The sequence below is a fragment of the Castanea sativa genome, chromosome 11, assembly GCF_040712315.1.
Source record: "Castanea sativa cultivar Marrone di Chiusa Pesio chromosome 11, ASM4071231v1".
Classification (NCBI taxonomy): domain Eukaryota; kingdom Viridiplantae; phylum Streptophyta; class Magnoliopsida; order Fagales; family Fagaceae; genus Castanea; species Castanea sativa.
Window position 1 is genome coordinate 8,159,814 of NC_134023.1, and position 25,578 is coordinate 8,185,391.

Here is a 25,578-nt window from a genome sequence, read left to right on the forward strand (position 1 = left end):
TATTAGAAACAAAGGTAAATTTGTATTTCTCTCCTCTCAAAACATAAAAAACTAAAAAATCAAAGGAAAAGAATATTTAAAAGATAGATTTTGTAAAACTTAAAACATAACTTTTACATCTTCTTTTCGTGTATCAACTTTTAATTTTTTTTATTTCAATAAATTAAAAATTGAAATTATTTGTCAGAAATGCATAAAGCTTTTGATAAACTGAAATTATATGCCTCTGAAATTATGTAAGTACTAGTACTTTCATCAGTTTCGATCCTAATTAAAGCCAACAAACTCGGGGGACCCATCTTTGTTTCCACAGGACCAGATCGAGATCGGGATCAGGGTTAGTGCCATAGAGGTGCCTCTCGAGGTTTTCATTGACAATGAACTCGTAGACAAGGAACCCTTCTTCAAAACAATATCAGATTAGATGGACAAGGCTAGGGTGGTGTACCTGGCAAAGCAGCAGCTTCTTAGTCCTTAACTCATTAAATCCCCGCCTTGACTTGATGATATTCACACGCTTATGGTTGTGCCCATCATATACTTAATTGGACCTATGCATAACTGACTTAATTAACAAGTTGGCTAAGTAAAATGAACTGAGGTTTAAATTTTATTTTCTAATAATTGGTATTAGTGTAGGCACACACTCTCTGATTATGATTAATCTCGGTTGTGTGATCATTGCCCTCGATGTCTATGGATTGTGGACACTCTCTTGTTGTTCCATCTACCACATTTTAAGGACATATATCAACTATGGTTATTGGATGGTATGTATGAGAGCTTTCTAAAGTCTAGGAATGTGTAATAAATTGGGATTCAACAATTTCAAAGGTAAGGGGAACAATTTTCCAATCATATGTAATCCATATCTATGTCCATTTCGGATTTAAAATATTAATTAAATAAGCTACAATTTCATCCGGACAATCCTTTTGTGTGAGATCATATATGTAGTAACGCACAACCTGTTTGGTAACGTTGTTTTAGTAACGTTGTTTGTTTTTTTTTTTAAATACGTGTGTGTGAAAAAGTGTAGAAATACATATAATGTTATTTAAAAACTGAAAACATGTATTTCAACGCATGTACCAAACGAGTCCTGAGTTATTAGATAATGTTAAAAAAAAAAAGACTATAAAATCAATTTTGAAGTACAAACTATCAGATAAAGTAGGACTTGCTTGTCAGGAGGTGCATTGTGGGGTTTTGCTGAACTCTGTGTATAATAAAGATACAGCAATAGAATAGATACTCATTCTGCTGAAGTTTTTTTTTTTTTTTTTTTTTAATTTTCTTTTAAATTAATGTTGATATTGAAGGGTCTTCAATATGACCTTGAATTAGTAACACACCAGGTTAATGGCCCTATTCACAATCTTTACACGCATCAAGTGTCCCACATCGGAACATTATATAAGATTCTTACACTTTATATAAAGTAGGCAAAACCCACCACGGTGGCCAAGTTCTCCAGAATCACAAACAACCAAACTCTCAGACTCTGTTGAGCCTAGCCAATTTTGTTTCAAGCTCAATTTTGGAATTTTTAATCATTTGGGGCTCTCAGGTGACACAATCTGGCCAATCCCTCAAATTTTTTTTTTCTTTTTTTGGGTACTTCAAGTTAAACAAAATCCGCCATTTCTTTTTCTTCTAATTTGGAAAAGGTGACATGGATTATACAATGATGATATTCTACAACCTTAGCTAAGGTGGGGAATTTTGCTAGGCTTTGACGCTTTGTTCATGCAATCCATTGATTTTACTTGAGGTAGTTTTGTCAGATATTTGGGTTATTTCGTTGGCAATGGTGTAGCACTTCACCTAATGGCTTGTTTGGGAGTTTAGAGAATGAGGAGAGTAGAGGGGAGTAGAGGGGAGGGGAGTAGTGGGGAGGAGAGTAGAGGAGAATGATTACCCTCCACCTTGTTTGGATGTTTTTATAATTAGTAAGGGGGAAGGGAGTAATTAGCCATTCCCCTTGTTTTTAACATTGTAATTTTATAAATATAATAAGGGTAAATTAGGTAATTTACTTTATAAATAATTTTATGTGCTCTACTCTCCCTCCAAATCTCTCCAATTTGGGGGAATTAAAAATGAGGGGGTTGGAAGTAGTTAAAACCCCTCCAAACCCCTCCCCCTCCTTCCTTAAAAAACTCTCAAACAAGGTAATTGAATTACTCCCCTTCCCTCTACTCTACTCCCCCTCATTTTTTAAACATCCAAACAGGCCATAAGGGATTTCGTTGGCAATGAGTGTTGGTTCAATTGAGATCAGCCCAGAATGCCATGTTTGGGTGTAGTGGCACTAGCTCGTTTTCCTTCCACTGCCAGGAGGGAAAGGTAGTCGCTGCTCTGTGAATCCAGCCTCACGCTGTAGAGCCAGTGAAGATGCCACAATCACACACTCAGCCAACTAGAACCAAATCAACGTTCCATCACTTTTATGCCCCCACTTGAGTTATAGGTTCACATTATCGAACCCGGCGAGCTAAAACACATTGTCGAATGCTAATGAAGTGTTGAAGTTTTTGTGTTTTGAGCAATGTGGGATTATTGTGGACCTTTGAGACATGTTTATTTTATTTCCTTTTTTGTCTCAAATCTCGATCATTTCCATTCGCATTCTCTAAAGCCCCAAGTGGGTTCATTTATAGCTTTCGTTTGACCATTTTTAACTTTGTTTTGTGAATTGATTTTGGTACAATAGGACAAATAACATGTCAGACAAGGGGTTTCGTGATTAAATTGGTATTTAACCATTTGAAACCTAGGAGGAACTATCATGCCCCAAACTCAACAATAAAGATAGGCACGTGACAACGATCGCACGCTTATAAAGTAAGTACTCTACAAGTGTGCAAAGCCTTCTTAGCAACTAAATTTTATCCTAAAAAATTATATTAAATAAATCCAAAGTACCTCAACAATTTCTTTATGAATAGATCTCTAATAATTCAAAAGGAACAAAATTCAAACCTCGTGTACATAATGCTAATTGGCCAAAAAATATAAGACTATTACAAGACTATCTAATTCCAAAATCACTAAGCTTCTTTCATGCTCACAACACAATAGCAAAACTCTCAAAACTTGCTATTTTTCGCAATCTGAAACTGGAGGGGAAAAAGGGGGGTGAATTGACAACTCAATAAGTAACCAAAATCCTAATAAGTTCTATCAAGCAAATAGATCTGTAAGATAATAAGTTGTATATAGATCGAATATTTTAATCTTACATATATATCATATATGGATTAAAAAATAAGTAGTTTTCCATATATCAAAGCTATAATTTACAATATGTTCCAAAAACACATAAGCAGTTTCAAGGACTTAAAACAGTTCAAATATTCAAACATAATTCATATTCTTAGCAATCTTTATGACTATGGTCACACTATATCCTTGTGACTGGGCATCAAATTCAAATGAAACTAATTCCGTACTAATGTATATCCCCCATTAGCTAGGTCTGGAAACACGATAGGCTCGTGATGCCTCAGATAGAACTAGTTTCAAAACTAATGAATAACCCTCATTGGCTGGATATCAGAGTACCAATAAATAACCCTTATTGGCTGGGTATCAAAGTCAAAACATAGTCAAATTGTCCAAAATCATATATATATATATATATATATATATATATATATATATATATATATATATCTCATTCAAATACATATATATTTAATAATATATTCAGTAATTTAATACATTTGTGATAATTCTTTAATATTTACTTTAAACCAATGTAGCTTAAACAATTAAATAAAACTGTAAAAATTATAAACAAATTGCAATAGTTAAAATACAGTAGTATAAGCAAAATAAAACCAATTAGAATAAGGCTATTCACCTCCAAAAGCCATACCAAAAGAAATTTCTCCTTAACACTTTCTCTAAAATCCTTAGATGTCACTTAAAATGATTTTACAAGTACCATTTACTCAATAATCAAATAATTTAAGAAAAACTTATAACGGTGCTCAGCGAGAAGAAAAATTGCTAAGAAATATCCAGTAATTTTCCACTATTATCTCACACACCAAAAATCCATATATTCATAATATATATTTCATTTACTACCTACCGCTAATAGTTCCCTGGGAATAAAGCCTAGACCCATCTTCTTTAAGTGTGCTCTTTTTCTTCTTTTTTTGTTTTCTTTTTTTTAATTGTCAGAGACTTCAAGCCCACACCATGACTTTTCCTATTCACCAAATCCACAATTTGGTACAACTTCTTAAGGCAGAAACTTGTACAGAACTGGACTCACCATGCCTCACCTTCTGCAACTTCCATCTACACTTACACGCATGACACAACAGTGGGCATAGAATAAAAAATCACGATACCGAGACAGAAAAATCTGCAAGTACCTAGCTTTCAAATTACCAAAAATGTAAAGCTAAACCCTTCTTTGTTTACATCATAAAACTCATTGAATATTTAAATAGTTCACTACTGGCAAAAAATACCAACATAAAAAATATACTCTAATTACAAATAATGAGATTCTTAGGATCTTACCTCTAGTGTGCAATCAATCCTTCTTTACTTGAGTATTTTGGGTAATCTCCTTTCTCAAAATATCTATCATTATACTGTGATTTAATTCGTTTATATATAGCTAGGGCTTCAACCTTATTTTTCGAAAACCCCTTAGTAATATTAATTATAAAATTGATCCCACAAAGAGATTTACTTAAATACTCCTCTTGTTAAGTCCCTTTCTTTTTTCCGGGTATTACAGGAACAATTTTCTGACCTTGTGTAATCCATATGCCCATATTTCGTATATTGGAGATCTAATTAAGTAATGATTGTGTACAAGAATCACATTTTGAGCTTGTGTAGATCTCAAAATTCATCATCATCTGCCCCTAGCTACCAAAAATTCCAAGATCAAAACATAAATCATTGTATATGCTTCTCATGCTATAATATCCTTTCACCCAGTGTAAAGTGCTAAAACTTAATAGCAATACATTCTTCTTTCTTTTTCTCCCTGTTTTCATTGCATTGAGAAAATCTAAGGAAAACTGCCTAGGCATTATTAATGAGTTGCACTTGCGTGAACCAAGCCCAGGAATGGCAAGACAAAACAGTGTGTATACTTAAGATCACATTCTACCCTTCTATAGTGCAAAATGCTTCACGAGAAAGTCCAAGTTACCCTCTTGCAATCTATTCATCTAAACCAAGTAGTAGCTCAGAAGGTAAATTTCTTTTCATATTGCAGTCGCAAGTTATACTTCACTTGATTGCACAGAGTGTAAATTTCATATATACCATGTTTGTCACTACTCTTTGAAACCAGCTTCATAAGGTGCCACCTTCTCTAGAACCCCACATTCACTTGAGTTTAGGATGGAGTGCTATTCCTCCAAACCTTAAGGGAGAAAAGTGTAATTACTTATGAAATTAAAAAGAAATTTTTTCACACTATCTTTATTTTCTTTTTGATACAAATAAATGAACTAATAATGAGAAAACAATTTAAAGATAAATATTAGATAATACATAAATTCTTAATGACAAGGTGTCAAGTGAAGACTCCATATGGTGATGATGAGTTGGCCTTACAGTGCATTAAATGATAAATTTTTAGCATTTAGCATACTAGACATAAAAAACGCTCCTATGTAAGATCTCTCAAATTCTAAAAAAAAATAAAAAAAATTAGCATTTGGTACAGTATACTTCTATTAATAGAAGTGTATGATACCATGTGCTATTTTTTTTTTTCTTTCTTTCTTTTTATTTTCTCTCCTCTCATCTCTCACATGTTAGGTCTCTCATTTTGTTGTTGATATTTTTGCCAATGGTGGTAGAGTTGCAGCAGTGGTTGTTGTTGGTAGCCACAACCGACTAGTTATATTCTTGTATTTTAAATTCAGGAGTTAATATATTATTTTAATGTGTTATAAATATTATTTTAATGTATATAATTAAGTAATAAAACAAGTGAGGTATGAGATATTATAAAATAATGTACTAAAATAATAAAGTATGCTTTTTGATACGTCAAAATGACATTTTTATAGAAGATGAGAATGCTCCAACTCACTTAAAAATGAGGCGGAAATGCCATCTATCTGTATAGTACATACGATAATTTTATAGTAACAACAATATGCTTATTACAGACCTAACAAACTTAACTAACCTTAACTAAATCAAAAACATTAGCTAAAGTACCAAACAATCCTCACCAAAACCCAAACTCCCACTTAATGAAAACACCAAAAAAGAAGAAGAAAAAAAAAAAAAAAAAAAAAACCCACAAACACGAAAAATAATAGGGATTCCATTCATGTTAAACGCGGCACCATCCTCACCGTTGAGCAGTTGTCCCGTGTAGGACCCACCACCACCAGTACCATAGATTCCTTCACACAAATCAGCTATCTCTACTTTCAAGCTCTGGATATAATCCGGTACGCCTGGACAGAGCTTCTGAGAGTTCCCCACCCACGCGTATGGGAGCGTGTACCGCACGACTGACGGGAATGTAAAATGGTGGAACCCACAAACTTGTCCGCAGAAATTCTGAACCACCACGTTATCAGATACAAACCGCTTTCCGCGTTTACCGGTAACGGTTTCGACCTGGCCGTTACGGCGCTCTTAATCACGCGCTTGAATGGATAAGCGCGTGAGCGACTTTCCGTGCGAGTAAAACCGGTCGTTCTTCTCCTGTCCTAAACGCACCGTTCCGAAAATGTTCGCGCCGGTTTTGTCCGTGTACAGCTGTACGGTGCTCCACCACCCTGAGACCGAAGGGTGCCGAGAATCGACGGCTGAGATTGTGTGGCTACGTTGCCACGTGCCGTACTAGATTGCGTGGACGGTTATGTTGGCGGTTAAGACAGGTCCCATGTGGTATTTCAAGTGGACAAACTCCGATGAGCTCTCGAATTTCTTGGAGTCTCCGAAGATTGAATCTAAATGAGCCTTGGTCTTGTTGTGGGGCCATGGGCGCCACGTAATCGTAGGGCTGAGATTGAGGAGCGCCGGATACAGGGGAACACAGCCCTGGCGCATTTTCATTTTAGTGAGAGAGAGAGAGAGTGTGTGTGAGTGTTTTTTGTGTTTTTGAGTTTTTACACAGTATAGGCTACAAAATCTGGAGCAAATGGAACTGAGGTTTTATATGGACTTTTGAAGCTTTGAACGTGTCTTTGGTTTTCACCTTTCCAACTTAAAAGAGCTGATCCTTTGTCCCTCTTTTTACTTTTTATGTTTTGTTTTTATTTTTTGTTTTCCGGTACAAACTATGGTTTGTCCGGTTGAGTTAAAGAGCTTCTAAGTTAATTGCGGCTTGGGTTAAATTATGACATGTCACGTTTTTAACTCTTAATAATTTTTGAAAAGATTTTGTCATGACACTCCATATTAAAGGAAAATAGAGGAGATTTGACTGTATGGTTTTGTTTTGGAAATATAGTTAATTATTTCTTTATAGTTTTTTTTTTTTTTTTTTTAAAGTTGGGGACATTGATTCCCCATAACTTGTGTCATCAACTGAGAGAGAGAAAACACGGCAGCATACGAGGCAAGCATTCTAACAGTGCAGGACACTGAACACATCAGCAGGTCAGTAAACAATGCAACAGTACGTGCAGTGAAGTCCTGCATCTTGTGCTCAATGCAGCAGCAGTAGATTTTAGTTGTAAAAAAACGGTTGTTGAAGTAGTTGCAGTTTGTTATAAGTTAGTTATTTCATTTTCATTTATCCCATGTGATATTCTTCAAGGGTAAAGTCTCGTCTATAAATATAAGGTAGATTGTGTTAATTCACGAGTGATGAATATACAGAAGTTGTCATTCTTATTTTTCTCTATCTTGTGCTTTCAGTTAGAAGAAGGGAAAAAAAAAATTATGGGAAAAAAAGAGTAGTGATCAAGAAAATGGCTTGCAAATCTAAAATTGTCTGATTATTCTCCCTTAATACTAGATGCAAATGTCATGTGATTCTTACCATGATGAGTTTAATTTTGATAAAGGAAAATCAGGTTCTAATCTAAATCTTTATTATTTGGTGCTTAATGAAAGCTTTAAAATTAATTATGAAGACAAATGAGGTAGGTTGCACAATGAGGTGTAGCGCAGCCTTAAGTGACACTAATAATTGCTCCCTCAATAATGAGATGGAGCATGGTCAATGGTGGTGTGATAATAAGGTGCTACGTCCACAACATTTTTACAACATTTTTACAACAAATCATAGGTGGTTAGTTGTTATTGGTTCAAATTTGAACCTAACACTAAGATTACTTTTTTGCCCCAACAATAACAATCAGTAACATCCTGTCACTTAGGATTTGTTGTAAAAATGTTGTAAAAATGTTGTGGACATATCATTTCTCTAAGAGGTAGGGGTAACTTAGTAATGAAAAAGAAAGAAATAATGAGTTTGCTGCTATTCAAGTTCCCTCTCTCTATCTCATTTGTTGTATATAAAAAAAAAAAAAAAAAGCAAAGCAAAACAATTCATTTAATTTTGAAAGCTTCTAGCTAGGTCCAAACACATCTCAAAGCTCTATTTTGTGAAATGGGAAACCTTCAGTTTGGCAACGTATTATACATTATTTTAGTTGATCTTAAAAGATATATATTTTTATCGTTTAGAATTTTACATTACATTGTGGGTGGCGCACTTTGCTATAGAAGTTGTGGGGCCCTAGGTTTTTGGTGCTGGAATCGACAAACACAAAGATGAGAAAGAGGATTTTGTATCATTTCGTGTGGTCATTCATTCTTTTCACTACAAAAAACGCGGGCTGTAGCCGCGTTTTTTAGCCGCGTTTAAAAAAAACGCAGCTATACTTGACCTATAGCCGCGTTTCAAAGAAATGCGGCTACAGACCAAACCTATAGCTGCGTTTTTAGGAAACGCGGCAATAGACCTAACATCTAGCCGCGTTTTTTATAAAACGCAGCTCTAGGTAAGGTCTATAGCCGTGTTTGTATGTGTGTAGCTGCGTTTTTTTAAGGGCCTATAGCCGCGTTTCTGAAAACGCGGCCATAGGTCCAGCCAAATCTTACTTTTCACCTTCATAGCATGTACAGCCCAATAAATTTTTTTTTAAAGTTGGGGCTATAGCCGCGTTTTTAGAAACGCGGCTATAGGTAACAGGCCAAATACACATTCCGCATGAGCTTTGAGCGGACTAAATTATTTTTTTTTAATGGAGGACCTATAGCCGCGTTTTTTAAAACGCGGCTATAGGTAACACAAAAAACAAAAAAGGAGTACGCTGAGATATGTAGAAGAATAAAATATTATATTTCTAACAAAGTAGGACCTATAGCCGCGTTTTCAAATATTATATTTCTAACAAAGTAGGACCTATAGCCGCGTTTTTAAAAACGCGGCTATAGGTCTACTTTTTAAAAAATAAAAAAGTAATGACCTGACCCCCCACCTACCCCATTTAATCCCTACCACTCAATTCAAAATATCTCATCTTTTCTCTCTATGCCCGTGTTCTTCTTTTCTTGTCTTTTCTTTTTCTCTCAACACATCCATTATTTTCTTTTTCTCTCAACACAACACAATGGTTCTTTTCATTTTTCCGGCAAAGATGACCGGAAATATTCATTGGAGAAGCTAAGGTTCATCTATCTCTACTATTTAAGGTAAAAAATTTCTAATCTTCTTATGGGTATTATACTTTTGCTAGAGCTTATTTTTATTTAAACTTTATGAGCATTGGGAGTAATATTTATGTGTTTATATGTATGGGTTTTACATTGGTGGAATTATTTGATTTTGAATTTTTTGGATATGTGCTTGAATTTGTGCTATAGTGCTTATGTTTAAATGGATTTGTGTTCTTGAGGTTGTTCTTTTGTGTTTGATTTTGAATTTTTTAAATGGGTTTGTGTTTGATTTTGAATTTTTTGGGTGTGTTTGTATTGTGGGTATGTTGTGTTTGATTTTGAATTTTTTGGGTTTGTGTTTGGTTTTGGATTTTCTGGGTTTGTGATTAATTTTGAATTTTTTTTGTTTGAATTTTTAATTTTCGGAGGAAAAAAAAAAAACCCAGAATTTTTTTTTTTGTTTTTAATAAAACCTATAGCCGCGGTTACAAACGCAGCTTAAAGTGGGTCTATAGCCGCGTTTTTAAAAAACGCGGCTATAGACCCAATGCCTATTGCCGTGGTTAAAAAACGCGGCTTTAGGCTTGACCTTTAGCTGCGGTTATAAAAACGCGGCTATAGACCCGCAGGGGCTGTTGCTGCGCCGCTTAGGCCTCAGTTGTAAACGCGGCTCTAGAAAACGCGGCTATAGCCTATAGCCGCGTTTTTTATTTATATTATTATTATGTCTCATAAAAAAAAAAAAAAGGAGTTATATTATTATGTTCTCTATACTGTGCTGCCAATGATTTTTAGGTGTATAGTTCGTTTTTATCTCTTGGTTTGGCTGGCTTATAACGCATGTCACACAAACACGACACATGATTTTGATACAATGGACTCGAGTATTAGATGGAAGTTTTGCTTCTTCTTTTTTCTTTTTCTTGTTTCTTTCATGACTTAATGTCAATTATTTTCCATCAATTCAATATATGTAACATATAATGAAATTTCATAGCTCTCACTTTTGATTTGGACTTGACACAATTTTTTTGATTTCATTTCAATTAGGGTGCATCCAAATCATTTTGGTGATGTATGATTATCTTATTCATTCAATATATGTACCTATATATCATTTTTCTTATAATACATGGATGTCACGCAACTATAAAATGCATATTTTGTAAAAGAGGATAAATATCTCACTTGTATAAAATATGTTCAGAAACGGAAGAGTAAGTTATGCTAAAACTTTGTATCAATGATATACTCTTTTAAAAACACCAAAGTTCATGTGTTACTAGCTATGCGTTTATTTGAGACTTAGAGCATAAGAGCATATTTTAATTGATTCATTGGGTAACAAAAATATGTAAAGATTCATAAAATTCTACTACATGAACCGAATAAGCTAAATATATAGCTTGAAAAACGAGTCTTATACATGTTTTGGTGGAAGACTTCCTCTATTTTGTTGTACAATAACCTCACAAGATCTCTTCATAAAAAAAATATCTTGTAGAAATAAAACTTGTCTCATTTTCAGCTAAATCTGTGTTGGTTAATGTATCTAACAACTCCGGGCAAACCTTTCCTTTATAGCATATCTAAATAAGGGACCTATCTAGTATCTACTCTTTTTTCTGCCATTTTCTAAGCTAGCTTTATTGGGATTTGAGCTGCTTAGAGCATTAGAATTACTAGTGCTAAGAGCAACCGCATCAGTTTGACCAAATTTTTCCGTCTATGTTATGCTAAAAACATACTTTTTCTATTTTATACTTCCACTTTTCTAAAACACTCACATTAGTTCATCTATTTTACAACCCTTTATATTTAAATAATAATATTTTTAAATTTTTAATTGTTATTTTTCTTTTTTACTTATCCCTTTTTCCAAAGTACCTACTTTTTCTTTTGTACTTGTCCCTTTTTCTTTGTTCTTATCTCATTTCTCACTCAGACCAATCTTTGTCCTTCTGGCTTTTTCTACTTCTTTCTTCTTCCTTTCATTGTAAACTTCTCCTTCTTCCTTTTCTCACGGTCAAATCACCTCCCTTTACAAGCATCTTCTTCTTCCCTTTTCTCTCATGGTCAAATAATTTATCCACCACAAGCACCAATCTCCACCACAAAAACCACAAGAATAAAAACCCACCAACACCACAAGAATTAAAACCCACAAGCACGGACTCCGTTGACCCACAAGCACCGATCTCCGCCGCCAACACCGATCTGTCTCTCTGTTGGTTTGTCTGCATGGGTGTGTTTGTGTGTGGGTGTGTTTGTGTATCTTTGTGTTGATTTGTCTATGTGTTTGTGTTTGTGTGTAGGTGTGTTTGTGTTTGTGTGTATCTGAGGAAAAAGACGATGAGAAGAGAAGTTAGTTTGTTTTGCACAAAGAAGGGAGAGAAAAAAGGCGCAAAACGTGAAATTAATTAAACAATGTATACACAAGCTACAGTAACCGTGCATATATGCACAGTTACTGTAGCAAATGTGTAAATATAGATAGTTTTAGAATGATTTATGTGAAAGATTTTTGGGATAAAATGTGTAAAATTTGTTGCTTTTTGTATTTTGCAAATGTTTACATCCACTGACGTGGATGCTCTAGAAAGCTAAATAGCTATTTTTAGCACCACCTTAGGGGATTCTAGCATCTTTCCCTTATTTTTAAAAAAATTTAGCAATATCTTCCTATTTTTAAACTATTTAGGTTCAATTCCCTGTTTTGAAACTCGATTTTCTCAAAACCGAGTTTCAATGTAAAACTCAATTTATAGAAAATTGAGTATGGGGTGATCAAACTTTAAAAAAATTTATAAAAAAAAATTGGAACTCGAATTCTTTGAAAGGAACTCAAGCTCCATGAACTCAAGTTCTACAATTTTTATTTTTTAAGTTTCATTTGGCATAGCTCGATTTTAAACCAATCGAGTTTCAAAACATGGATATATTGCTAAATTTTTTTAAAAATAAAGGCAAAATACTAGAATTCCCCATCACCCTATACAAAAAATGTGACACATTAGTGATGGTATAGGTAAAAATTTTTACCTACTCACCCTATACAAAATGCACGACCATTAATAGCTATGCATTGCAGCTCAAAAGCTAATATCAAATAATATATTTTATTTTCTCTCTCATTAAAATAATATATATATATATATATATATATATATATATTCTCTTTCTTGTTGTCCTCTGTTCTAGCATTCTCCACTCTCACCCAAACTCCGATTCATCATCCTCCTCACCCAAGCTCACTCAAGCTCTCTCTTCAAGTAGCCATCATCGCCGACCCAAGCACCATTGCCGACCCAAGCACTCTCTCCCTTAACTTCTCCCAAATCTCCACCGTTCATCCCATCGCGCCTTCTATCGTCCACCATGTCATCAAGAAATGTGGTGGGGTCCACCACGGCATCCCCTTCCTCCAAACCCTATTGTTCTTCAACTAGGTCATAGCCCACAATATTCCGGCCCAGTCCCCCAACACTTACAACAAAATGATTGATCTTGCCGGAAAAGTTCACCAGTTCGACTTGTCTTGGCAAGTCATCAATTCGATGGAAGCCACCGTGCATATCTTGTGTTTGTGTTGTGTTAAATCGAATGGAGGACTCTGGAGTCAATTCTTGTGTTTGTGTTGTGGTTGATTTGGGGTTGTGTTTGTGTTTGGGGTTGCTGGGTGTCTGTGGTGGCGACGGTGGTGGTGGTGGTGCCATGAGTGCTTGAAAATGGTGAAGACAAAAATAATAAATAAATGAATTATCTAATGTAGTAAATATATTATTTTATTATGTTATTTATATTATTTTATTAAGTTGGAAGTTAAAATAAAACTAATGATATTGGGTGTTTTGTAAAGTGAAAAGATAAAATAGATAAAATAATTTTTTGTGGAACCAAATTGCTAAATTTATGACTCCACCAATATAGATGCTCTAAGACTTGCGATGCAATCTTTTTCTTTTAATTTTAAGGGATAAATTTGACCACTTTTGTAAAGGGCACTGGGCAACATTTTGTTATGTAATATGTACTGTAATAGAACTGAGGCTCCAAATGCTTTTACCCATCAGAAAAGTGTAAAGGTCAGCAAGTGGTAGTATAGTTATTGTTGTTGCCAGTGACATATATGGACAAGCAAGTTGCAGCTACTAGCTACTAGCTAGTATTCTTTTTCATTTTCAGTGCATGCTCATTCATACACATTGTTATCTGAATGAGTATGCAAAGCATTTTCTAGAAAATTATGTTCAATGTATTAGTTTTTCTCATGTTTGTAGGGAAAGTAATAAAGTAACTCATAACTTAGCTAGGCATGTAAGTCATGTCACTGGTTATTCTGTGTGGATGAAGGATGTCTCATCACACACCTTAGTTATTTACCAGGCAGATTTGACTAGTTCTTAATACAAAAGTTGAAGTCTTTTTTTTTTTTTTTTTTTTTTTAACTCATATCATATGGTTCTTATATTGTCTATTTATAGGCTTATTTTTAATGCATGTGTTAAACCCATTTTCTTAAACATTACGCTTACAACTTATATCTAATAATTCACAACATTTACGACTTATTATCTCATTATCATCATGGATTCAATTTTTTTAAAATACACTAACTCTTCGCTTAAGACTCATTACCACGATAAACACACACTTTTCTTCTCATTTAATTTACCAAATTAATTTATTAAAATTATATTTTACTATTAAAATGTTCCAACAAATAGTTATTGGTTTCCATTTCTATTTTCATTTCTCTATATTGATAAAAATATAGTTTTAGAAAACAATAATAAAATAATACAATAACTTTCAATATATATTAATTCACACATTTCTCGTACACTCACAATTTTAATAAGATAAAATTGTCACCCTATTACATCGCAAAAACATCAGCAACTCTGCTCTATTATTAGATTCCGAGGACTTTACACTTCATCTAATGTTCAAGACTTAAAGTTGCATTTATCTATTATTTATTGTTCTTTAGTAGCATTCATGTCGATCCAATTTGGGCAACCCCACCAATAAAAGAAAAAAGAAATAAAAGACAAATATGGATTGAAGACACAAAATTAATCTGAGTTCATCAAAGTCATCGGTAAACGCAGTTTGGGAAAACCAGCTGGCTCTGATCACTTCTTCAACTAATGGTATCAAAATCAATCAAATTGCAAAACTGAAATAATATATTTGACCTCGAGTGAAACCAATCCTAGAGCAGGTTGAATATAAGCTATAAAGGCAAAGTGCACTACGAAAAAATATGCATTTCATTAATTATAGTATATGTATAGTAGGACTCGTCAATCAGAACCCAAAAAAAAAAAAAAAGACTCGTCAATCATCAATGGTTGGCACCGGCGCAAAAGGCATTAGTGGCGCTGGGCTTGGTCTTTGACCTTATGCTATGATTGAAAGTTTGGAGGGAGATGAGAGTAGAGAGGATGAGAGTAAAGGAAAATGGTTATCCTCTATCTTATTTGGATATTTTTAAAATTAAGAGTAAGGATAAATTTGGTTTTTCATTTGGTTAAGCATTTTTATACTCAACTCTCCCTCCAAATCTCTCCAATTTGAGGGAATTAAAAATGAGGGGTTAGAATCTCTCCAAACTCCTCCAAATCGCTCTCTCTCTTCCCTTAAAAAACATTCAAATAAGGTAATTTAATTTACTCTCTCCAATTAAGGTAATTTAACTTACTCTTCCCCCTCTACTCTACTTCTTCTCCATCCAAATTAACAAGTTATTAAGCTTTGGTGTGCTTAGAAAAAATTTCACTCTTTTCTATTATTTTAATTATTATTACATTATTTGTTATTTTATTTTGATTTATTTAGAGTGTATCACTCTTCACTGCATCATAAAGCTAGCATTCAACATACTTGAATCTTTCAGCCAAAAAAAAAAACGTACTTTTTTTTTAAAAAATGAAAAAAAAAAATACTTGAATCTTAATAATTAGATTTTTTTTTTTTTTTTGAGAAAGAAGTTAGAAAATTTTATTAAACTAAATTCAATTGAAATACATCGTCCAAATCACTAGATAAGGATTCTACCAATACATCTGTGTCTGCAGATAAAACTGTTCTTCTAGCTAACTTTACGGTCTGAACCAGAGGGATCTTCTGGCTTAGAGCAGCGATAACTTGACCCCTATGATCTCGAAACACCACTCCAACTCCAGCACAGCCCGAGTCATCAAAGAGAGCCGCATCGAAATTACCTTTGTAATTCTGCTCAGAAGGTGGAATCCAGCGAACCTAATCATGCCGAGGCGCAAACCGAGGTGGCTGTTTGTTTGCATCCAACTTCCAGAACAAGCTCCTTTGCTCGACCCTCCAACTCATGAAGGCTCCAGTTGGTTGCTTCTTTCTCAACTTGTCACGCCTCTGCCACAAACTCCAAGCCATGGTGCAAAAAAAAAAAGCAACCTGATAGCTAGAAAATCTGTGCAGCTCCTCCTCCATCAGGTCTTCAAACTTCCTATAGTTATTCTGGAACAAAGGAGCAAAGCTTGGATCCTACTTCCAAACAAACTGGGCTTGATCACACAACCAAAGACAATGCAACAACGATTTCTAATGATCATTACATAGTTCACAAGTCTCGTCAATAGGGATATGTCGAGCTCGCAAATTCTATTTTGTTGGAAGCGAGTCCTTCGCTCCTTGCCAAATGAAATGCCGAATCTTATTAGGAGTCCTTATTTTCCAAATGTTCTTCCACAGGCTTCTTTGCGAAACCCGTGGATGAGCTTGGACTAGTGCTTGCCTCTGCTATTGTTAAGAATAGGTATGCACTTCTGACACTATAAACTCCATCCGCTGTCAAAGGCCAGACCAACAAATCCTCTTCACAACTCTCACTGACTTGAATTCTGCTCACCATATCAGCTTCCTAAGGAAGGATATTGGCTGCTAGTTTGCCCGGATACTAGATCCTAGTGCCAAGGTAGAACAACTCATTAACCTATGTAATTCCAGATTCTGCTCTTGGAGATACAATTCTGCTATAGCTGGGATCATCAGGGAGCCATCTAAGCTTCCAAACATCGATCCTTTGACCACAACCCACTCACCATATGGCACATTTCTCTATAACCTCCTGCGCCTGCAAGATACTCCTCCATGCATAAGAACATTTTTGAGGAATAGGTGCTTCAAGAATACTCCCATGAGCAAAATACCTCGCACTAAAACTTAATTTATTTTTTTAAAACAACAAAAACCTAAGCTATTTGCTTCTTCACTACCTTAAGCTTAATTAGCTTTTTGATAGAATCATCATATACATGGCTAGTCATAATCACGTTCGCAAGAGATGTAGATTTATTTGCATCTACATAGGACCAGTAGTTAGACCAGTAGTCTCTAACTACTAGGAACCATTCTTCGAAACAAAAAAATGTTCATAAGGAAGCAACCGCATGCAGTTTTGATGTTAACGTGTGAGTGTATTCCCTTATCTTATCTCATTCTCCTATATATATGTGTGTGTGTTTCTCAAAAAAAAAAAAAAAAGATTGCCTTTCATTTGAGGGCTTGTTGAGATTTCTGCAATTGAACTCCAAGGCTTCAAAATTAAATCTCCATGAAATTGTTATTCCATAGCTAGCCACCATTCCATATGCCACCATAAACAATTTATCAATACATATATAACCAATGAATTCAAAGAAAAATCTAGAAAGATTTTATTCATGGACAAAAATATATATGTAGTAATTTCTCCAATTTATCATATATATATAACAAGAATATGATCACACCATATTTCCCGTAAACATTGAATCGTTTTTCTAAGAACAATAATGGACAAATAAATTGAATTTCATTCTATTCAACATATCATATAAATGATTAAAATTCACATAATTAGATTTACCATAAAAAAAAAAAAAGGAATAATTTTACCTTGATGATGCTTCAAAGTTGTTTCATAACATTAGAAGAAAATTACCGTTAATTCATATATGTTTTTAGATAGTGGGGTTGAGGTGTGAACCAAGTCACTGTCTTGAGACGATACACGCATCTACTAGTAAACTAAAACACTGTGCGTGCTGCCCCCATGATACAACAACTTAATCACCTTTGTTGTTTTCCTTACAAGCCTACACCCTCTCATAGGATATGAAGCTCTCAATATAGTACCTTCTTTTTGCCCAAAAATAATGTAGTAGGGATATATATATATATATATATATATATATATATATATATATATATATATATATATATATATATATATTCAAGTGAAGAAAACAGACAAATAAAATATATCATAATTTTCTATTTCATGAAAATATATTAGGATAAAAAGAGTTGCTTTTCTCTCTCTACAACATGGCCGTACATCTAGTGTTGTATATATAGAAAATATATGTGCCATGAGTAAATGTATATGGCAGATGGACATGTAAATGATATGACAACTATATGGAATATCACCACATACCCTTGGGGCGATAGTCACTCCACAAGTATAAGTGTTTGTGGGGTGTAGGGGGCAAGAGTTGAGGTTCAAGTCTCCAGGAGAGAGCTTCACACACATATACACTTAGATTAAGCTAGAGTAAAAATTCTATCTTGTATCAAAAAAGAAATATATAAATATGGAATTATAACCTGTTAAAACATTGAGTTATATATAAACGGAAACATCATAACTTGCTTTTAATGGTCAAAAACATTTTTATTAGGAAATGTATTTGGTAAGAAAGTATTGCCATATACATTCAGCCACTAAACTTCCATTTAGTCACTAATATTTATAGTCATCAATGGAACAATTATTTCAAAATAACATTTAATAAAATTTAATATTTTTATCAAAAATAATCCAACAGATTATGTATGCAATGGTGCTACTTGTCATTTTGTCAAAGAACAAGGCTTTCTTTTACACTCTTAAAATAGACTTTATTCGTCTAAGCATAAATAATATTGTAACTTCTCATATACCAACATGTTAATAAAGTTCATTCTCAAAAAAAAAAAAAAAAACATGTTAATAAAGTTCATGATGTTCTATTTTTAATTTTAATTTTAAAAAAATCTTTACTAACAAAAACAAGGAAATTAAAAAAATAGGAATAAATGGAAAAAGGAAAGCTTGATCATCTGATGCAGTGTATGAGTGTAGAAGTAAATATGTAACACACAATAACTATAATTGTTCCACAAAAGCTAAATTCTACAAGAATTGTAGACTAGTAGGCAAAAGAATATGACAAAACCTCTCAATAGAAACTAATTGATTAAAACTTAATCATCACCATCTCCTCCTAAAGAAATTTTCACCTACTCCTTTCCCAAAAGGGCATAATAAAGACTTAGTTCTACAAGAAATAGGAAAACAAAAAATCATAATTCATCTAGGATAAGGAAAAGAATTTATTTTATCTATTTAATCTTATCTAATTTATTACATCTCATCTTTTTTTAGAGACATTTATTATATCTAATCTAATTAAATGTATTACAATTGTTGAGTAATGCTATGACATTCTTTTTGTTTCATCCTTAGCATTACTCAAAACAATTTGAAAACAAAAAAAAAAAAAAAAAAAAAAACCCAAAAGTCTTTTGTTTTTAAATAAATAAATTTAAAAAATTATTGGCATGATTTTAAAATTATACATATATAGCAAGATAATTATATGACACTGTCCTCGTAATTTGTTTCCCATAATTAAATGCAATACAATAAGGAAAGAAATCCAAAATTACAATAATAATCACAATAATAATCACACCTAATTTCTTCCCATAAATGTCTAATGATATCTAATCTAATTAAATTATCACAGTTTGGAAGGAAGTTCAAATGTCTTTTCTTTTTTAATAATGCTAGAGATACAAATTATTTTACAAATTTTTTTTACAAACTGCTGAAATTGTGAGTAATTATTGGTAGATGAGAAAGTGACATTAATGTTGAGCCTAAATGAAAACCAATAAGAGGTTGACCACATCAACATTTTGTAAAATTATTGTAAAATAGTTTGTAACTATAGCATTACTCTTTCTTTTTTTAGTATTGCTATGGACATAACAAAAAACTACAATAATTTCATAACTTTCCTAAATTACATTGCCAACTTATACAAGGGCCCACCGTGATCTCAAAATTTTTAAGGGAAAATTACACTTTGCCCACCTATGATTTGCCCCAAAAACACTTTGCCTACCTGTGATTTAAAAATTGACATTTTACCCATTGAGGTTAGCTCCGTTTGTCTCCCATTACCCACCTCCGTTTAAAACAAAGGTAAATTTGTATTTTTGTTACCATTTTATGTCTCTCTCCTCCCAAAACATAAAAAACTAAAAAATCAAATGAAAAGAAAATCTTAAAGCTAGGTTTTGTAAAAATTAAAACCTAACTTTTACTTTTTTTCATGTATCAACTTTTATTGTTTTTTATTTTAATAAATTAAAAATTGAAATTATTCGTCCGAAAGGCATAAAGCTTTTGATAAACAAATTATTTGCCTATGAAATTATGTAAGTACTAGTGCTTTCATCAGTTTCGATCCTAATTAAAGCCAACAAACTTGGGGGACCCAGCGTTCATTTTACAAACTTGGCTAAGTAAAATCAATTGAGGTTTAAATTTTTTTTTTTTCTAATAATTGGTATTAGTGCAAGCACACACACTCTGATTATGATTAATCTCTGTTGTGTGATCATTGCCCTGGATGTCTATGGATTGTTCCATCTTAAAATGTGACATCAACTATGCTTATTGGATGATATGTATGAGAGCTTTCTCAAAGTTTAGAAATGAGTAATAAATTGGGATTCAACAATTTCAGAGTTAAGGGGAACAATCCTTTTGTGTGAGATCATATATGTAGCGACGCACAATTGTTCAAGAAAAACGTGTGGTTGAGGATTGAATTATTGGGTAGTGTTAAAGAAAAAAAAAATACTGTATAAATCAATTTTGAAGTACAAACTATCAGATAAAGTAGGACTTGCTTGTCAGGAGATGCATTGTGGGGTTTTGCTGAACTATGTGTATAATAAAGATACAGTAATAGAATAGATATTCATTCCGCTGAAGTTTATTTTAATTTTCTTTTAAAGGAATGTTGATATTGAAGGGTCTTCAATATGACCTTGAATTAGTAACACACCAGGTTAATGGCCGTATTCACAATCTTTACAGCATCAAGTGTCCCACATCGGAACATTATATAAGATTCGTACACTTTATATAGAGCAGGCAAAGCGCACCAAATGGCCAAGTTCTCCAGAATCACAAACAACCAAACTCTCAGACTCTGCTGAGCTTGGCCAGTTTTGTTTCCATCTCTCAAGTGACACAATCTGGCCAATCCCTCTTTTTTTTTTCTATTTTTTGTCAGGAAATGCATTATGGGATTTTGCTGAACTCTGTGTATAATAAAGATACAGTAATAGAATAGATATTCATTCTGCTGAAGTTTATTTTAATTTTCTTTTAAAGGAATGTTGATATTGAAGGGTCTTCAATATGACCTTGAATTAGTAACATACCAGGTTAATGCCCTATTCACAATCTTTACAGGCATCAAGTGTCCCACATCGGAACATTATATAAGATTCCTACACTTTATATAAAGCAGGCAAAGCGAACCAAGTGGCCAAGTTCTCCGGAATCACAAACAACCAAACTCTCAGACTCTGCTGAGTCTGGCCAGTTTTGTTTTCATCTCTCAAGTAACACAATCTGGCCAATCCCTCATTTTTTTTCTATTTTTTGGGTACTTCAAGTAAAACAAAATCCACCATTTCTTTTTCTTCTAATTTGAAAAAGGTGACATGGATTATACAATGATCACATTCTGCAACCTTCGTCAGATATTTGCTTATTTCGTTGGCAATGGTGTAGCACTTCACCAAAGGGATTTCCTTCTTTTTTTCAAAGTGAGCTTTCTGTAATCTCAAAGCTAAATAAAAAAATAAAAATAAAAAAGTGTTGGTTCAATTGATATTAGCCCAGAAGACCATGTTTGGGTGTGAGTGGCACTAGTTCGTTTTCCTTCCACTGCCAGGAGGGAGAGGTAGTCGCTGCTCTGTGAATCCAGCCTCACGCTGTACCCTCTTCTCTAGGAACCACGAGACCCAGAGCCTTCGCTCAAGTCCCAAGCCTCAACTCCTGGCTTGGAATGGGCGAGCCAGAGAAGAAGCCACAGACACACACCCAGCCAACTAGAACCAAAGCAATGTTCCATCACTCTTATGCCCCCACTTGAGTTAAAGGTTCACGTTACTGAACCCGGCGAGCTAAGACACATCGTCGAATGATTTGAAGTGTTGAAGTTTTTGTGTTTTGAGCAATGTGGGATTATTGTGGACCTTTGAGACATGTTTATTTTATTTCCTTTCCTGTCTCAAATCTCAATCATTTACATTCACATTCTCTAAAAGCCCCAATTGGGTCATTTACTACTTGACAATTTTCAACCTTGTTTTGTGAATTGATTTTGGTACAACTGGACAAATAACATGTCAGACGAGGTTCCGTGATTAAATTGGGATTTAACCATTTGAAACGTAGGAAGAACAATTTTCTGACCTTGTGTAATCCATATGTCCATATTTCATTTATCGGACTTCATGTTTTGGCGTGTATTATTGAAGATTAAATGGCCTAATTGAATAATGATTGTGTATAAGAATCACATTTTGAGCTTGTGTAGATCTCAAAATTTATCATCATCTGCCCCTTGCTACCAAAAATTCCAAGATCAAATCATAAATCATTGTATATGTTTCTCATGCTATAATATCCTTTCACCCAGTGTAAAGTGCTAAAACTTACTAGCAATACATTCTTCTTTCTTTTTCTCCCTGTTTTCATTGCATTGAGAAAATCTAATGAAAACTGCCTTGGCATTATTAACGAGTTGCATGAACCAAGCCCAGGAATGGCAAGACAAAACAGTGTGTTTACTTAAGATCACATTCTACACTTCTATAGTGCAAAATGCTTCACGAGAAAGTCCAAGTTACCCTCTTGCAATCTATTCATCTAAACCAAGTAATAGCTCAGAAGGTAAATTTCTTTTTATATTACAGTTACAAGTTATACTTCACTTTGATTTCACCCAGTGTAAATTTCACATATACCAAGTTTGTCACTACTCTTTGAAACCAGCTTCATAAGGTGCCACCTTCTCTAAAACCCCACATTCACTCGAGTTTAGGATGGAGTGTTACAAGAAAAGTGTAATTATTCTCAAGTGACACAATCTGGCCAATCCCTCAAGTTAAACAAAATCCGCCATTTCTTTTTCTTCTAATTTGAAAAAAGGTGACACGGATTATACAATGATCACATTCTGCAACCTAGCTATGGTGGAGATTTGGCTAGGCTTTGTTCATGCAACCCATTGATTTTACTTGAGGTAGTTTTGGCAGATATTTGGTTATTTATTTATTTATTTATTTCAAAGGAAAAAACAAGGAAAGTAGAAGCAATGAAAATATTTCGTTAGCAATGGTGTAGCACTTCAACTAAGGGATTTGCTTCTTCTTATTCTTTTTCTTCTTTTTTTGTTTTGGGAATGAAACATCAGAGGAATATCAATCTAATTAGACAGCAAATTAGCTATTGAAATTCCACAGGTTGAAGGAAATGCACTGAATTATCGGTCAATAGTTATTAATTAATATTTCAATCGAAATGGACATATGGATTACATAAATTTGAAAAATTGTTTCCCCTGCCTCTTGAAATTATTGAATCCCAATTTATTACTTCCAGGTTCCAACTGAACAAACATTGATGTATCATCTCTTTTACATTTTCCTTCGGGGACATCCGATAAAATCAGAATGATACTAGCGAAGTTTTGGAAATTAGAATTTACGCAAAAAAACGGAAAGGAAAAGTGGTCTGCCAAAAGAAAAATAGTGTTTGTGTGACATCATTCAACTTGGTCATGAACAAGAAGGTTAGAGTTTTTTTTTTTTTTTTTTTTCTTTGTTTTCTTTTTTTTTGCTTGCAAATCAAGTTAGATCAAAGCTTGATTCGGTCAAATACTAGATATTGCAGACGTCGGGATGACGTGGGACTTGTTGTGGTGATGTTGACATGGCAAAAACTATTGGCATGGTGCTCAATGTGGTAGTAAGTGCTGCCATGGCAAGTGACATAGTACTAATGTGGTAGGGTCTATTGTGGTGGCACGCTCTTATGCTGATGTTGCATTCCGAAATTACTAGGGTTGACTTGGCACAATGAAAATGTGACGTGTCAAAAATAGGATTGTTGTGCACAGGTCAACACGTGGGATGTGTGTTAGGGGCGAAAATGTCTTTCTTTCGACAAATAAGATTTGTGCTAAGTTGGGGGCTTAAATTAAAACTCGACAATGGGCTTGAAGCACGGCCCAAGGGCTATTGGTGAAGTTTTAAAGAATTCACCCTATTTTATGCCTTGGGCCTAGGTTAGGACTGACAAGAATTATGGGATGGCTCAAAAACACTTCCTACAACAAACACGTCAGCACAATAAAAATCATACTGCAATAAAGAAATAGCCCAACAGTAAAATATTCCAGCAATAAAGTATTCCAGCGGTAAAATGAAACAGGGCATAATGAACTTCCAGCCGTTAATTGTTTCACAAATTAAGGGAAATATCTACATCTTCAGAATCATCATCCACTGGTTCTGGACTAAAGTCCTCTGATACAATAACATGAGGGAAAAACTTTATAGTGACAATTACATCATAGCCTTCAATGGTAAATGAATAAACAAACATCATGGGCTCCATTACAACAAATAATGAGGAACTTAGTGTGTGTGCGTGTGTGTGTGTGTGTGAGAGAGAGAGAGAGAGAGAGAGAGAGAGAGAGATTCCAGTTAGCACAGCAAGATCATTATAATGCCAGGGTATGCTCGTGGATATAGTATATGTAGTGAGTAGTGAGGGTCATTTTGGGTAGTATGGATGGTGAGAAAGAGTGTTTAGCAAAGCTACTGGGGATGGAAAAGAGCTTATAAGTAGAGGTGTGAGGGATATTTGTGAGCTAGGGGCTGAAGAACTTAGTTTCTAAGTTTGAAACTAAGAGCTCAGAGACTCAGAACCTCACTAAGAGCTTAAAGATTATTAGAGATGGAGATAATAGAGAAGTTTACGAGAGAATTCTTCCCTATTGGTGTATATTGGTGTGTATGGGTCTGTATTTTTGGGCTCCTTGTGTCTGTGTTGAAGTATTAGTGGAGAGTTCCATTTATAATTGAGTTTGAGAAGGTAATTAGCAAATAATCTCTGCTAAATCACCCTCAATCTTCAGAAAATCCTTAGAGAATTGTTTCTAGGATTTGGCCAAAAGTAGTAAGCTCAACTTTAGAATGTTCTAACGGGCTTTGTAAGAGAGTTTTGTTGGGCTTTCTCTGTTTTGCCCACAAGGTAAATGAGTTTGGGCTTTTCTTGAAGAAATCGTATAATTTTGTGGCCCAATTTTGGTAGTAATGTGATAAGTATTTTTTGTGAAAACCCAAGTTGGATAATATGTGGGATATAATGAGTAATATTTATGAGAGGGCTTAAGGTAATTTATGGGGATATTTGTGAGAGCCCAAGTTGGGTAATAATATGGAGAGTGATTGGGTAATATGTGGGGAATATTTATGTGGGCTCAAAATAGTTTATGGGCCTTTATGGGTATTTTTGGTGAGTAGGCTAATGAGATTAGGGCCTAAAAATTTGAACCTCAACATTTAACCCCCCGAGTCACATGTGAGCAATTTTTTTTTCGTCACACGTGCGAGTTTAAAATTTGGTAGCAGTTGTGAGTAGTGGGCTTTTGCAACTTTCCCACGTTCAGCACTTTCAGTAATTCCCCCAAGTTTTTTGCACTAAATGCTAGTCTCTTCCCCATGTCTTGTCACTTGTAACTTTCACGTTTACCAATAAAAGGTTGACCTTTTTTACTTCTTCTTCTT

General features: G+C 34.1%; 1 pseudogene; it reads right to left on the minus strand.

Moving 5' to 3' along the window:
- Positions 1–6,053: 6,053 nt before the first annotated feature.
- Positions 6,054–7,059, minus strand: LOC142615993 (protein EXORDIUM-like 3; annotated as a pseudogene).
- Positions 7,060–25,578: the final 18,519 nt, after the last annotated feature.